Raw genomic sequence first — 14,469 nt, 5'->3', positions numbered from 1 at the left:
ACAGGGAGTGTTTGGAACCAGAGTCTTGGAACCTCAATCAAAATGGAGACAGAAATGGTCCCGTCCTCATGCACTATGATCGAATCATTTGGTGAAAAGTAAAGGGGCCATACCACGCATCACACTCATCTTTACTAGCACAGTCTCCGCAGGGAGTATCTCTGCGAGGATTCACAGGAGGGCTTGAAAGATAATATTTGTTCTTCCGGAGGAAGGGAATGAGGTGACGGGGCGAGCAGAGACAGAAGGCCTTTCACTCTGAAACTTTTTAGTTCTAAACCATAATGTTATCTATAATGTTACTTTCCAAAGGAAAAGAGAGCCAAGAAGTCAAAACAGCAGCAACTTCAGAACCTTATAAGGAGAGGCAGAAGTGCACGAGACAACGTGCACGCGGAGAGCCTGAATTCTGGAAAGCGAGATGGTCCAGCTGTTCTGTGGTCCAAGCATGTCCTCGGGTAAAAAATGAAGGAAATACAAGCGACTTGTGTTATTTCTTTTTAAAGATTTTTATTTATTTATTTATTTGGCAGATCACAAGTAGGCAGGGCAGCAGGCGGAGAGAGAGGGGGAAGCAGGCTCTCCCACTGAGCAGAGAGCTCGATAGGGGGCTCGATCCCAGGACCCTGAGATCATGACCTGAGCCGGAGACAGAGGCTTAACTCACTGAGCCATCCAGGTGCCCCAAGGACTTGTGCTATTTTTATACAAATACTGCAAGTTCACAGGATCTTCTCTCTAAAGGATGGATTTAAAAGCTTGTCTATTTCCACCAGAAGACACAAAATCAATGTATTCATTCATTCCTTCTTTCAGGCACTGTTCTGAGTGCAGGGGATAGAGCTGCAATGAAAACAAAACCCCAAACCTCATCTCTTTTAATGCAGCGAGGTCAGGAAAATGCAAAATAAGTTAAGTAAACTACACATGTGTTCATGGGCGAGAAAAGCTCAAGAGGAAGAGGAAATCATGGAGGGTTTGTAAGGAGCTTCAGGTGGGGAGGTGGGCACTGAGGTGTTAAATACGGTGGTCAGGACGGGAGGCTTCAACAAGAAGATGGCTTTCAAACCAAGTCCTGAAGCTGTTGAGGTGGGGAGACCTTCGGACGTTCACTCAGCCACATGCTCAGAAGGGCCCCATTTTGGGATTCATGCTCTGCCCTCCCAGTCTTGAAACTCTTAATAAATTTTGAATAAGAATCCCCACATTTTCATTTTGTACGGGGCCTGCTTCCCGATAATCAGGGGATTAACTTTCCAGGCAAAGAGAATAGGAAAGACCATACCTGGAGTTTTCAAGGAACAAGGAGGTCGGGGGGACCAGAGATGGAGTCAGGACAGGACATGCATCACCTGACACAAGACGGTCCTGAGTTCTGGGCTCTCCCTTCCCGTGAGATACAGAGCAATCTGTGGGCTTTGAGCAGAAGAGTGACACAATACTTTTAAGAGAATTACTGAATTTTATTTAGTAATAGACTATTGATGGCAAGGATGGAATTAAAGGAGACCAGTCGGGAGGCTATGGCCCTAAACCAAGTGGGACTTGGCTTGGACCAGAGTATTTTTAGGGGGAAGGTTGTGAGAGGTAGTCAGATTCTGGATGCATTATGGAGGATTTGTCAGATTTTATATAGTATAAGACATTAAAAGAAGAGTCAATGTTGACTCTGAAGTCGGCTCAAATAATTGGAGGGATGGAGTTGCCATTTTTGGAATGCAGAAGGTTCTGAGAGAAGCGAATTTTCCAGGAAGTATAAGGAATTCACTTAGAGATATTTTAAGTTTCAGATGACTACCCTGCCTCTAAGAAGAGATGTTCAGGAGGTCCTCTGTGTCAGGAGTTTGGGGGAGAATCCACACTGACAATGTATATTTAGGAATCATTAGCTCCCATGGATGAAATTTAAAGTCACGGGAGTAGATGAGTCCCACACAAGTGTGTAGACAGAGAAGCAGGTTAACGTGTGAGTTCTGAGGTGCTCTGTGGTAGAGGTATGAACATGAGGCAGAATCAGCAAAGGGAGTTCCTAAAGTATACTTCATGCATAAAAATTACCATCCTAATAGAGACCAACTAAGAAGACTATCTTTTACTGTGTTGAAAAATAAATGGCATACCTCCCTGCAGATGATTACAATTTTTTAAACGATTTTATTGATTCATTTGAGAGAGATACAGAGACAGAGCACAAGAAGGGGGAGAGGGAGAAGCAGACACCCCACTGAGCTGGGGGTCCAACATGGGGCTTGATCCCAGGACCTGGAAATCATGACCTGAGCCGATGGTAGATGCTTAACCATTTGAGCCACCCAGGCACCCCAGATGTTTACAGTTTTAACATCAGTCCAGGCTTTGGTAAGAGCTCCCAATTCACACAACCCACTGCCAGATGATTAACTCAAGAGCGATGAATCCCAAGTCATGGAAATGGCTGATTACTATTACTGTTGTTGTTGTTAATAATTTTAAAAGAAGGGAGAGAGTCTGGATTTGTAGGATGACCAATGATGTCCCCCCACCTGAGGCGATTCCCAGGGCACAGGATTTTGAGCCACTAACACTGGAAAGCCCCAGGCAAGCTGGGATGAGTTGGTCAACCCAACTTAGTGTCTATCTTTTATTCGAATCCAGTCCCGCCTGCCAATTACCTTGGGTTTTCTCCCCTGGAAAAATAGCGTAATGCAAGATGGTTATTAAGACAAAACAAGAATATTGCCTATCAGAATGCCTGACAGTTGGTAGGTCCTGGACCAGCCCGCAATCCTTACATCGAAGGATGAGAGATTACTCCAACCTTTGTTGTGAAAGAGAAGAGGAGGTAAGAGGATCAACGCTCAGAGACCAGACCCATTGCTCTCCTTTGTTCCTGGTCTTACTGGTCCTTTAGGATCATCACAAATCCTTATCACTGTTTCTTAAGCACACAAAGTGTGACAAGGGGTCTTACAGGAACTAGGAGAATCTGTTTAGGGGAAAGATATGCTAATCTGCGTGTGTTAGAAGTGCTGCTAAACAGAGCCTAAGGGACAATGCATACACCCTTGGATCCCAGGGTGGCTGTTTGGGCTAAGAAAGCTTTGGGAAGGTAACTCCCCGCAGCACTCCAACCTCAGAGTGGTCACACAGGCCTCAGTGCTCCAAGGCCCACGCCCTTCTCCAAAACCTTCCATAGCCCCCAGCACTTCTGTGTTACAGGTTTTTTTTTTTTTTTTTTTTTTAATCTTTTTTTTTTTTTTTTTTTAGGCAGGCAGAGGAGAGAGGAGGAAGCAGGCTCCCTGGCTGAGCAGAGAGCCCGATGCGGGGCTCGATCCCAGGACCCCGGGATCATGACCTGAGCTGAAAGCAGAGGCTTTAACCCACTGAGCCACCCAGGCGCCCCATCTGTGTTACAGTTTAGCAAAAGCCAGGTGTTATGACTAAGTTCGTGCTCTATGTTAACCCCAAAAGGTAAGTACTCAATAAATAATAGCTATCATTACTACTGGAAGAACAACAGCACGAGGTTACAGCAAACATAGGGTTCACAATTAGGATCCCGAGTTACAAAGGAACACGAACGTACGTTCATTATGTTCTGTTTAGCACCTTTATCCATTAAGAGGTAGCGGGTCATGACATGAAATACGGAGAACGAGGCCAACACAATATTCGGTTCTGTCATAAACAGTATTTACACCATCATAATCATATGAACACTGGTTATTGACTTCTGACTTGTAGAATGGAACTACAGATAAATTACGGAGAAATTAAACATAGTTTCAAAACAAAGTATGAACTTTTAAAATTATTTTTTAAAGATATTTCATTTATTCATTTGCGAGAGAGAGAAACATCCAAGAGAGCACAAGCAGGGGGAGCGGGAGGCAGAGGGAGAAGCAGGCTCCCCCTGAGCTGGGAGCCGGAAGACGTGGGACTTGATCAGAGAATCTGGAGATCACAACCTGAACAGAAGGCTGAAGGCAGGCGCTTAACCCTCTGAGCCACCCACGCAAGCCAGTGCAAATGTTAATCTGTACTTGGTCAAAGTGCGTCTATAGCTGTCAAAAGCAGGGGAATGAAATCGGGCAAAGAGGGGCTGAAGGCAGGAGAAGTACTAAGATTCTCAGTTCACAGTGGGAAATTAAATACTGTCTCTTATTTGAGGAATAAGAAACTGAGGCGTTTTTTTTTTTTCCCCACTGTTTAAGGAATTTTTATGAAAGCAAGAATTTTATAATCAACATTATGTTTTCTTACTCAATTTAGTTAATTTAGTTTCTTATCAATTTATTTAAAATGGAAGTGACAAAAACATGGAAGTGATTCCACAGTAAAGAATTAAACAAAATTTTAAAAAAAGGAATGCTTTACATTTTTGTACTTTGCTGAAAATTCTTTTTCTTGGGGTCTATAAACCATTAATTTCTTTTTATGTTTTGCTATTTTTGCTGGGTTTTTGTTTGCTTGTTATTATTAAGTCAGTAAGTAATCTAGGACTAGCATTATAAGAAGTGGCGACTTAGGGGCACCTGGGTGGCTCAGTCAGTTGGGCATTTGGCTCTGGTCATGGTCTCAGGGTGGTGACCCTGAGGCTGACATTGGGCTTGCCACTCGGCATGGAGTCTGCTTGTCCCTCTTCCCCTGTTCCTCCCCTAGGTCTCTGTCTCTAAAATAAATAAAATCTTTTTTTTTTTTTTAAGTTGGAATTTTAATGTTTGCTTTAAGATGCCCGACTATAGTAAAGGAACTGAGACTGAGGCTAGAACCATTTGGGAGGGTGGGGAAGTCAGAGTTGATGGAGGTGAGCTAAACCTTCTCCCATCACAGACCAGCACGGTGCTAAGGGGATAAATTTTTAAAATGGTGTGTAAGAGTGTTGTTGAGGTATATGGAGATACCACCACAAGGGGATAAAAAGAAATTATTAAGGTCCTATCTGGGAACAGGATAAGTTGAGGCAGGAGACAGCCCTTGTACAGGAAAAAACATGCATCAGCATTTTCATGATAATATTTTCTGAATCTCTCCCTCCCCACCCCCCATTTGATTTTAAGAATGTGCATTAGTTCCATTTATGAACGTTTAAAAATAAAAAGAAAACAAAGAATGTGAAAATGGTTGCCCGTTCAAAATAATGTGTTAAGTGTTTACAGGCCTTCAGCTTTTCATAAAACTGGGCTCTTCCGGAGCAACTGACTCATTCTTTGGATATGCAAAAAAGAAAAACAACAAATTTTACCCCACCCAGTCCCTCCTTCATTCTGAAGCTAGGCCATTAGCTCTCCAGCCACTGAAAACTAGACTCTCACACTTTTGACTGTACTTAGAACTACTTAGATAAGACGAGTCCGCCAGCCATTGGGTGCACCTCAGGACTCATCTGCTTGGCCGTCAAAACAGAGTATCACAGCCTGGGGCAGGCAGGGGGCACTTAACACAACAGAAATGTATTTCTCGTGAGACGGAACCAAGGTATAGACGAGGCATCCCATCTGGAGCTTGGGGTCTTCTTCGAACTCATCCAGGCTGTGGCAGAATTCAGTTCTTTTCTGTGGTTGGGCTGAGGTCCCTGTTTTCTGGCAGCTGAGTGTCTCTCTGGGCTCCGGCTGCCCACTCTTGGGGTTCAGCCACATGACCCCTCAGTCGGCCATCTACCAGCGGGAGATGGGGCTTTTGGGAGGCCTTCTCTGTTGAAGTTTTGATGACGTCATGAGGATGGGGCCCTCGTGATGGGATTAGTATCCTTGTAAGAAGAGGAAGAAATGCCTCCCTCTCTAGACCCGCTGTCTCTGTCTCTCCGTCTCTGCCCTGAGAGGACACAGTGAGGAGGTGGCCAGCTGCAAGCCAGGAAGAGAGTCCTCACCAGAACCTCACTGCATCCGGCACTCTGATCTCAACCTCCAGAACTGTGAGAATTAAATGTCTGTTGCTTAAGCCACTGAGTCTATGGTCTTCTGTTTTGGTGGCCCAAGTGGACTGAGACAGGCCTTCAGTGTGGATCTAGCTGGTATTTCCTTGGAACTACATGCAAATTGTATATTCTTGGCATTGATACCCCAAAAGTGATGCCGTGTTCTTCTAACAACAGCCAACAGGACGTCCACAGTGTTCATTTGTCCGAGTACTGGTGGTAGTCTAACATTTATAAGATATGTCTGTCAGCATTCTCTGTGGTGAAATTAACTGAGGGCTATTTGGTATGAATCTCCAAACAATTAGCATGCAGTCTGTGCGGAGACCACTTAGAAATGATGTCAACCTTCTGTTCCTCGGCAAACATTTACCGAGCGGTTGTGACATCCACTAATGAATATTACCTGGATCAATTATTACTCTAATGATTGCAAGGTGCTTCTAATTCTAATCATTCCCTTTATAATACTAGTTAGCATTACACTGTGCCCAGGAGTCTTCTCTTCTCTTCTCCCCCATTTATTTATTTATTTGTGGGTTTATTTATAGCAGTACGGACTCCTGGGCTTCGGCTTTACTGAGCGGATTGTGTTTGCTACTATTATTATTTGTTTGATGCTCAATTGCCCCAGTTTTAGCCAGGGTAAGCTCCCATAAGCTGATTATTACGTCCTTATGACATACCCCTTATTATTCTTTGAACAATCTTTACTTTCTGGCACAAAAATATCTCCGAAGCTCACACTGCACTTGTTTTTTCCGGATCTGGAATCAGCCATTTATCCAAAGATCCCCTGCGCCCTTCAGTGGGAAACAGTATTTAGAAACCAAGAGCTGGGCACTGGTTATACTCATTGCTACTGGGATACTTCTAGACCCTCACTGGAGACAAAGCTAAAAGTACATGACCACGCACACACTGCCTATAAGTGCATGTCCACCTCAGTCTGTCTACACGTACGGATATGAGTTCACAAACATTTCCAACTCAAAACCAACACACAGTATTTCCTCCAGCCTTTGCTTTTCCGTGTTTTAATTCCCTTTTCAGATTCTGAGAAACCTGGATTCCATTATTCTCAATATGTTTGCTTTTTCAGCCAATTCCCCAGTGATAACCCAACTCCTCACCACTCACACAGTCCCCTTTGGCCGTGGCCCTGGCAGTCCCAGCCACGCGGGCTGAGCCACTGACCCCCGTCCCACCAAACATACCAACCACGAAAGGTCAAGTCCTCAGCCCTAGACTTCCCGGCCACACAAGCTAATTCTTTGGCCCTGGCACCACCAATCTTGCCAGCTGATTCCTCATTCCCAATTCCACAGACCACATCGAGGACACCAATCAAAAAGATAACTTCTCAGAAAACCCAGAGTGCTGCCATGATTAAAACTGTTTACTACCTGGGGCGCGTGAGTGGCTCAGTGGGCTAAAGCCTCTGCTTTCGGCTCAGGTCATGATCCCAGAGTTCTGGGATCAAGCCCTGCATCGGGCTATCTGCTCAGCGGGGAGTCTACTTCCCTCTCTCTCTCTCTCTGCCTGTCTCTCTGCCTACTTGTGATCTCTCTCTGTCAAATAAATAAATAAAATCCTTTAAAAAAATTGTTTACTACAAAGAAAAAGACCTCAGTGAAGCAAGGTAGCTAACCCAGAAATACACCTAAATATCCATACATTTTAGTCCATAATAAAGGTGTCATTTCTGATTAGTGGATTTATAGGTAATCTAGTCAGTAAAATAGGGGAGGGGAAATAAGAGAATTGTTAGAAAAAATAAGGCTGGGTTTATAGTTTATGCCAACATTAATTCCAGATTTATCAAAATTTTTTAATAAATCCATAGAGGGGCCCCTGGATGGCTCAAATGCTTAAGGATCTCTTGATTTTGGCTCAGGTCAAGCACGATCTCAGGTTCATGAGTTGGAGGCCCGTGTCAGGCTCCTCCCTCAGTGCAGAGTCCACTTAAAAGTCTCTCTCCCTCCCTCTGCCGCCCCACTCACCTACATACTCACTCTCTCTCTAAAAAATAATAAATTAAAATTTAAACTTAAAAATACATCCATACAATTTGTGAATAAAGCGTGAGTAATTTGTATTGGATCCTGGAGCAGAAAAGGCTTTTCCAAGAAGGACACCAAGCCAAGAAGCTCTAAAGGCAGAAGTTTGATAAATGTAACCACACAAAAGTATAAATTCATGAAATTTCTCTTTGATCAATCAATACAGCCTAAAAAGCATTGACAAACCAGGAAAAAGATATTTGTTGTACAGGAGAGCAAACTGCTGATATCCTTATTTACATAAAGCTTTTAGAAGTAGACACAAAACATTCAAATAAAAAGGTAGATGGATAATTCTCAGGCTTACACAAAGGTAAAGCAATGAGAGCCAAGATGAGGGGATGCAGTGTTGCTCCCATGAAACCGGAAGGCAGGCCAGCAGCTTGGAGCCACAGAGGCTGTGAGCTCCGTGGGTTCCCTCCAGAGCTGCAGGGCACCACAGCCCCCTATCTTTGTGGCTGGTATGAGATATGCTCATTCTTGCATAGTGTCATGGAGTAAAGGTGTAAATTCACGAACTCTTTCTCGAAGAAAAGCTGGTCATTTATTTCAATATTTAAAAGGTACAGACCTGGGCGCTTCAGTCGGATAAGTGTCTGCCTTCAGCTCAGGTCATGATCCCAGAGTCTTGGGATGGAGTCCCATTCAGGCTCTTTGCTCGGCGGGGAGCCTGCTTCTCCCCCTGGTTGTGTACTTGTGCTTTCTCTCTCTCTCTCTCTGGCAAATAAATAAATAAAATCTTTTCTTAAAAAAATTTTTAAAAGCAAAACAAAGAACTGTGCATACGGTAGAAACCTTTTTGTATTAACAAAAGTTTACATAAAGAGATGAATACAGATTTGCAGCTACTCATAGATTTTTCTTTCCTAACGTACAGAGGCTACTTCAAGGCCATCTGAAACACCAAACACAGCAGTAAGGCAATACACTTATTCTGATCTTTGCCTCAGAGCTGGGTTCTTTTGGACTGAGAAATTTAACTGTGGGGGGCAAGGTTGAGCAAGGACAGTTTTTTTGTTTAAGATTTTATTTATTTATTTGAGAGAGAGAGTGCGCACACACACACAAGTAGGAGGAGCAGGCTCCCTGCTCAGCAAGGAGGCCAATGTGGGGCCTCGACCTCAGGACCCTGAGATCACGACCTGAGTCGAAGGCAGACGCTTCACCAACTAAGTCATCCAGGCACCCCAGCAAGGATAGTTTTTATCTCTTGCAATTTGAGGTACAATCCAGAGATGCCTCAAATACTGGATTTTATCTGTTCTATCTGGTCTGCTTGAAAATAAGTTAGCTAGGGAGTCTGGGTGGCTCAGTCAGTTAAGCGTCTGCCTTCAGCTCAGGTCACGATCCCAGAATCCTGGGATTGAGTCCCAGGTCAGGATCCTTGCTCTGCAAGGGGCCTGCTTCTCCCTCTACTTCTGTCTCTCATGAATACAAAAAAAATCTTTTTTAAAAAATGAGTTAGCTCTTGCCTGGACTCATCTCTTTTAATTCAGGTCTGCAATTCCTTTAATCCATAAATCTGAAGCCCAAAAAGCTCTGAGAACCAAAGTTTTCTGTAACTCTATGGTAGTGAAACTTGACCTAAATTGATGTGAGCTATTTCTTTATCCTTCTTAGTGTGAAAATAATGAGACACCTCACTGCAGAAATAGGAATGTGTTTGATTTGGGGCATTTTGTACTATACAGTATATGCCCTCTTAACTTTCTAAATTTAGAAAAATCCTGAATCCTCAAAAGCATCTAGCTCCAAAGTGTTTGGACCTGTACCTTGCTAAAAGCAGCAAGCAGCTGCCAACTCACCCTAAAATTTTGGTTCTGTCCAACTTAGGATGGAGTTGGAAAGCTCTTTCTTTCTGGAAGTTCTTCTTCCAGTTCTTTCCAACTTTCCAACTTTTCCCATAATTACAGGCTCAAGAGGAATCTCTGTTTGCCTCCCTGGTTCTCCCAGGAAGCGTTTTACCAACTATATTCCCTCCCCTACCTCCTCCAACACCACCACTGTGGCAGGGATTCACCTCACGGACTGCTAAACCAATGCTACATATTTGGGATTTTTATTATGGCGGCCCGCCAGTCCTGGTTCTAATTTTTTTTTTTTTTTTAAGAGGGAGAACACATGAGCAGGGGTGGAAGGCAAAGGGAGGAGGGAGTGGGAGAGAGAGCATCTTCAGCAGGTCCCTTACTCAGCATGGAGCTGACATGTGGCTCAGTCTCTCAACCCTGAAATCATGACTTGAGCAGGAACCAAGAACCAGATACTTAATGAACTGAGCCAATCAGGTGCCCCTCCTGGTCCTAATTTCTATATATTTAGAAGAGTCTAAAATGCTATAACACCAAATGAAATGGCTCAAGCAAAGTAAATCCTTACTTCTCGCTCATGGGACTTTTCTGCAGAAGCTAGTCCAGGTTAGCAAGAAGCTCTCTTCCATGCAGGGACCCAGGCTGACAGTAGGTCTGCCACCCAAGGTCACCCTGGTCATCACCACTCCAGCTTGCGAGCAGCGCGAAAGGCAAGAGCAGGCAGTTGCACAGGTCAGGTCTGGAGAGAGCACACCTCACTTTCGTTTACATTCCATTAGGGAGAACTCACTCACAAGAGCCAACCTAACTAGAAGAGAATTTAAGAAACATAGTGTAGTTGGACAGTCCCTGTGAACTTCCACTGATGCGCAGCAAAACATTTCTGACCACGTTCAAGCTAGCCAGGAATGAGTCTGGCTAGACTGCTGTTTGGGATTTTTAGGGATATGGAAAGGAGGGGACCCATGGTCATCTGCTAAGGGCAGGGGATGATGTTAGGGAAAATCTAGAAGAGAGCGAAATGAGAGCAGTCATGGTGCGTGAGGAATATGAACAGAGGTGGAAGAGAAAGCTGTTGGAGCTATTACTAGCTGCTCCTCCTTTGTTAAAACCTCCAAATGTTGAAAAGTCAATAGTAGAGACCTCTGTCCTAAACCTCATTCTATTCTCTCTTCATGTGATTTTAAATACCATCCATATGTCTTCCATTTCCAAAAGTGTATCTCAAGCTCAGACCTGGGAGCCAGGCTCTTACAGCAACTCTTTATCTTCCAGATATCTAAAGGGCACCCCCAAATAAGGTACAGCTGGAGAGACTGGCTAGTTGTTCCCCAAATTCTCTTCACCTCAAGCAGCCAGCTAATCATTTCCCAGCTTCCCACACAATGAGATGAAGCCATGGAGCCTGGCAGATCAAAAGTAGAAAGGGCTTAGATTCATGAATAAATGTATAAAACATTTCCACTGAAGACCCACATTGAACTGTTTTGTGAACAAGAAAAGAAAACTCTACTGTGTTCAGCCATTCCTATTTTAAGTCATTTGTCCAGCAGCAGTTAGCCTACCCAGACTACAGATGTCTAAACCTGAACTCGACTCTCCTACCCCAAATCCTTCCCCCACCCATCTCCTCTACCTTGATAATTCATGCTTTTCTCCATTCTGATGCTGAGAACAGAAGCTTTCATTTCTTTCTTTTCCTTACCCACACATTCAGTCCAAAGCAAGGGCTCTTTGTTCTCTATTATTCAGTTTTGCTAAAATAACAAACAAACCCAAACTCACAGTGAGTCACAATAAATATTTATGCCTCACACACAAGCCTGCAGGCTGGCTGTGACTGAGCTAGGAGGCTTCGCTAACCTTGATTGAGTTCACCCCAGTTCAGCTCCCGATTGCAAAGCAGGTTTGGATCTGCCAAGCCATGTGTCTCATTCTGGGACTCAGAGTTAAGAAGCAATGCTTTCTCAAAACATGCTCTTTTTTTCACGGTGGGAGGGGCGGAAGCAGGAAAGAGATGACAGAAATTTCCCATGCCTCATTGAAATCTCAGTCACGATCTGTGATTTCCTTGTTTTTATTGCTAGTTTCCCCTATTAAAATGTAAGCTCTATTAGTGCCTGGCCTCTAGTAGGCACTTCTATGTTTATTAACGTTAAGTGAGAGCATTCTGGAAAACTGGTTTGAGGCTAGATTGCTAAGGATCTTGTGATGCCATGTGTGAAAGTCTGCACTTCTCTCAAAGGCATTAGTGAGCCATCAAAGAGGTCTGCTTTAGAAAGGTAACAACTAAGGTAGTTGGGTGATGGATTCTAAAAGAGAAACCAGCTCAGAGGTTACTGTAATAGTCCAGATCAGAGGATACTTAAGCCTAAACTAAGGCAGAGGGACTACTAGTAAGGAGACTTTGGAGGTCCCATCATCAGCAATCAGCAATAATAACATTTATTAAGTGTCTTCAGTAGGCCCAGACTCTGTGCTATCTTCGTAACAGGCAAGCAGAGCAAGGGTAAAACACAGCTGAATAAATGGCTGTCCGGGATTCTGATTCCCAAGCCCACATTTCTAGCTCAGGTAATACTTAAATGCATAAAGGTGTGGCGGGAAAGCAAGCGAATGTGGCTTTGGATGCCCTGTGAGAAGCCTGCAATACAGTAAATGGTTCTCCGTGAAACAGAGATGGACTCCGGTTGACTTGCTGAAAAGGGTATTTCTTGGAAGACTGGGGGAATGGGGTGATGCTCACTGAGTCTGTGATAGGCTGGAGATACAGGTTTCACAAAAAGGTCAGGAACTCAGGGAGTTCCAGAGGGCTGAGCAACAGGAACCAATCATTCACACCTTCTTCTGACACTCCTCTTCCCTTTCTTTTTGTTCCCTTTTCTTTTGCTACAGTCCACTGCTCCTCATCTTTCGTCCCACAGGTTTTCGGTCTTCAGTCAAGTCTGGTTAAGCCAGCTCCACCTCCTTCTTCCCCCAGCCGGGCCTCACTGGTGATGAGATTTTTAAAAGGTCCCGCCCCGGTGGAGAGGTGCTCCTCTGTGGTCAGAGGTAACTGGGGGAGGGGCCGCATTACTGCCGCTGGTTCTCCAGTCATTGCTTTTACCACCTCAAGCGGCCTCTTCCTATAAAATATTAAGTGTCTTACTGGGTTCCGGCTGCGGTGGCTTAAACTGCAAACTTTCGTTTTTCCAAGTTCTGGAAGCTGAGAAGGTCAAGATCAAGGTGTCAACAGATGCTGATGAGAACCTGCTTCCTGGTTCACAGACTGCCGTCTTTTGGGCTGTGTCCTCACCTACAGACTACTAAGGGAGCTGTCCAAGGTCTTCGGTTATAAAGGCGCTAATCCCTTTCAAGAGGACCCCACCCTCATGGCCTAATCACCTCCCAAAGGCCTCACTCAAATATCCTCACATGAGGGACTAGATGTCAACAGTGGAATTAGGACGACACAGGCTACAGCAGCGAGGGGGAACTTTCCCCTCACTAATGCAGAACCGCTTTCCTGCTTTCTTCCTTTCAGCGTTCAATCACAGCAAGCCCTCTACACTCAACGTGCCAGAAACTTGTAAAACGTAAGCCCTTCTCGTACCTAAGGAGTGGCTGAAAGCATGGGACATGAGAACTGCTGACACAGCGATAATGAATTTATGAGCCGTCGAAGTACTTCTAAATGTACGGATAAACCAACACAATGAAAAGGGAAAAAAAAAAATTAAATTAAAAAAAAAAAAGACAGAAAAAAAAGGAAAAAATATCCAGCCTAAACTGTCTGACATCGAGATTCCAACCTTTCCACAGCCTGACTTGGAACCATTCGGCTCCCAAGCATCCTCTCTCACAGCGGGGGCAGGTACCCCCACCGAAGAGACCCTAGGGGAGACCCGGAGGTGGCGACCGTCGGTAGTACGTGAGGGCATCCAGAGGGAAGGGGAGAGGGACGCACTTAAAACACGAGAAAACTGGGGACGTTGGTGCCTTGCGGGGCTGGTTCTTCCCGCTGAGTTTACGGACGGCAGAAACAAGCTCGAGCGCTCAGGCCGACCCCGCCTGCACGCCGTCAGGACCTCACCGCCTCAAGCCCGCTCCAGCGCTGGACTCGAAGGCGTACCTGGGCTTGTGAACACTCTCAGAGGTCTGTGGGTCCCCGAGGCGGTGCGGACTCGCTCCCACGGAAAGAGCCGTGAGGCGGGCGCCAGTGAAGCCGGCCGGCGGGAGCCGCGGGCGAGGGTGGGTGCGGGCGTCTCGCGGGCTGGGCTCCCTTCCGGCTCTCCGCAAAGTTGGCTACAACAGTACTTATGAGCTGGGGAAACGGACACGCCCCAACATCTCTAAATCCTCTCACTTGGCGAGTGCAGCAAGCTACCCTACGGGCCTTCCCCGCCCAGGAGAGCAGAGAAAACGAACCCAACCCACCCTGTCCCCCGGAGCTGGGGCGCTACCACTTCCGCGTACTGGTCGCGCAAGCCGCGCATGCGCCTACAAGCAAGCTACGGTGGCCCTGCTAAGGACAAATTATTGACGTGCAAACCCGATCCTAAAAGTATGAAGAGACTGGGGTGATTTAGGAGGCCACGGAGGCATTTACGGAAGGGAACCGATACATGGATTTGAGATGAGAAAGCGTAAAGTGTGGACAGCCGTAAGGAGGAAGAAATCCAGTTTCCGCGGCCCAACCACCCAACAGTGACTGCAAATGAAC

At 45.3% G+C, this 14,469-nt stretch overlaps 1 protein-coding gene across 4 annotated transcripts in view; it reads right to left on the bottom strand.

Moving 5' to 3' along the window:
* RXRG (retinoid X receptor gamma) overlaps nucleotides 1–14,234 on the bottom strand; it is a 213,299-nt gene extending 199,065 nt beyond the window's left edge. For 3 of the 4 annotated variants that reach the window (XM_059146739.1, XM_059146737.1, XM_059146738.1), the window contains exons 1-2: nucleotides 13,879–14,234; nucleotides 8,531–8,676 (exon numbers count right to left, since the gene is read on the bottom strand). The gene's annotated coding sequence lies outside the window, so the exon portion shown is untranslated. Of the gene's footprint in view, nucleotides 1–8,530; nucleotides 8,677–10,335; nucleotides 11,366–13,878 lie in introns of those variants that run through there. The other variant, XM_059146741.1, reaches the window with a different exon arrangement.
* Nucleotides 14,235–14,469: the final 235 nt, after the last annotated feature.

Source organism: Mustela lutreola, chromosome 14 (assembly GCF_030435805.1).
Source record: "Mustela lutreola isolate mMusLut2 chromosome 14, mMusLut2.pri, whole genome shotgun sequence".
Classification (NCBI taxonomy): Eukaryota; Metazoa; Chordata; class Mammalia; order Carnivora; family Mustelidae; genus Mustela; species Mustela lutreola.
Note: the sequence above shows the minus strand (reverse complement) of the source record. Positions and strands in the feature narration are given on the sequence as shown.